The sequence below is a fragment of the Limulus polyphemus genome, unplaced genomic scaffold (genome assembly GCF_000517525.1).
Source record: "Limulus polyphemus unplaced genomic scaffold, Limulus_polyphemus-2.1.2 Scaffold383, whole genome shotgun sequence".
NCBI classification, from domain to species: Eukaryota; Metazoa; Arthropoda; class Merostomata; order Xiphosura; family Limulidae; genus Limulus; species Limulus polyphemus.
The window spans coordinates 481,942-484,038 of NW_013665993.1; positions in this window are offsets into that span (position 1 = coordinate 481,942).

A 2,097-nucleotide genomic window follows, 5' to 3' on the forward strand; every position below is an offset into this window, starting at 1 on the left:
CAATGTTGTATATCATAAGTGTCGTAATCTTGTTTATAATCAAACTTCATTTTCCTTCGAATACATCGATTGCTAATATTTTATAACATAACAAAATCTCAATCATTTTGAAATTCTCTTATTTCTGCTAGGATTATTTAAAATCGATATGGCCAGTGTGATTTTTTTCCTTTTTCTAACCACATTTCGTCCCACTTGTTAGATTGATTTTCATCAAACATTTATTAAAACTAAATTCAGTGTTCTGTGTGGATCATTCTCTGCTCTGCTCAGCCTGATATTTCCTTAAATTGCTTTCTAAATAAATTTAATTTTACTGTAAATTCATGACATTTTGACAGTAATTAAAATATGCTTTACAACGTTTGCATTGGAATCAAAACACTATGACTACGGTGGTTTAAATTTTAATGTTCTCAACATTGAGCAGTTCTATCAACTTTAATATTGCCCTTTACATCCGTCATTCCTTTTATTTAACAACAAGTAGCAATCTCTTTACATCCGTCTTTCCTTTTATTTAACAATAAGTAACAATCTCTTTACATCCGTCTTTCCTTTTATTTAACAATAAGTAACAATATCTTTACATCCGTCTTTCCTTTTATTTAACAATAAGTAACAATCTCTTTACATCCGTCTTTCCTTTTATTTAACAGTAAGTAACAATCTCTTTACATCCGTCTTTCCTTTTATTTAACAATAAGTAACAATCTCTTTACATCCGTCTTTCCTTTTATTTAACAATAAGTAACAATCTCTTTACATCCGTCTTTCCTTTTATTTAACAATAAGTAACAATCTCTTTACATCCGTCTTTCCTCCTATGTAACGATTAGCAACAATCCGATTGCAAAAATTTATATATTGAAAAGAAATTTAGCTTAATTGGGACTTTTGGCTTACCAATAATAAAATTAAATCTCAAAGCAAAGCTATTGATGGTGTTCTTCACAATAGCATTATGGACTATTGTTATTGATGTTTGTCTTCAATACAACATTACGGACTATTGTTATTGATGCTTGTTTTCAATACAACATTATGGACTATTGTTATTGATGCTTGTTTTCAATACAACATTATGGACTATTGTTATTGATGCTTGTCTTCAATACAACATAATGGATTATTGTTATTGATGCTTGTCTTCAGTACAACATTACGGACTATTGTTATTGATGCGTGTTTTCAATACAATATTATGGACTATTGTTATTGATGCTTGTTTTCAATACAACATTATGGACTATTGTTATTGATGCTTGTCTTCAATACAACATAATGGACTATTGTTCTTGATGTTTGTCTTCAATACAACATAATGGACTATTGTTATTGATGTTTGTCTTCAATACAACATAACTGACGATTACTTTTGACATCAATAAAAGTATCTTTGGGGTTAACTGCTATGAGTAAACAGTGAATATTATGTATATTGCAAAGTAGTACTGTGAAGTCTAGCTTACAACAGGTCTCGTACCTATTCATACACTATACTCTCACATAGTACTAGCAGGTTGGGCTGTAGCACAGAAAAACTGTTGAAATAAATTCAAAGTCTAGCTTCAGTCGTCTTACAGGATTCAAACTTTAAAAAGTTGAGTATGCTGTTTTTGCTAATGAGCTAGAGGCAAGAAAACATGTATTTTGTTGATATTATAGGCTTATACTCACCTGTTAGTGAGGTATATGGTCTCAGTAATCTGCATGATATTCTATTTTGAATATATAATGCAAGGCAAATACAATAAACTAGTTTTAACAAAGTTGACTCAGTTAACAACTGCTTGTCCATGATTGGCTCAGCTAACAACTGCTTGTCCATAAACTATAGCAAATTATATTTCATCATCATGAAAATCATGTACTCATAGAAAATGAAGCTCTATTATGAGCTTATAATTTTTGCGATGTCTAATTGTTTATAATTTTAAATTTCTATTTCATAAAAAATAAGTAGATAAAATTATCGTTATGTTAATACGTATAATTCCACATTGTGAACTTAGGGGACATCAACAATGAAATTAGGAATTAATGAAAGAGTAGAACGTTAGTACAAATACTTGCAAATTGAACAATGCATGACAA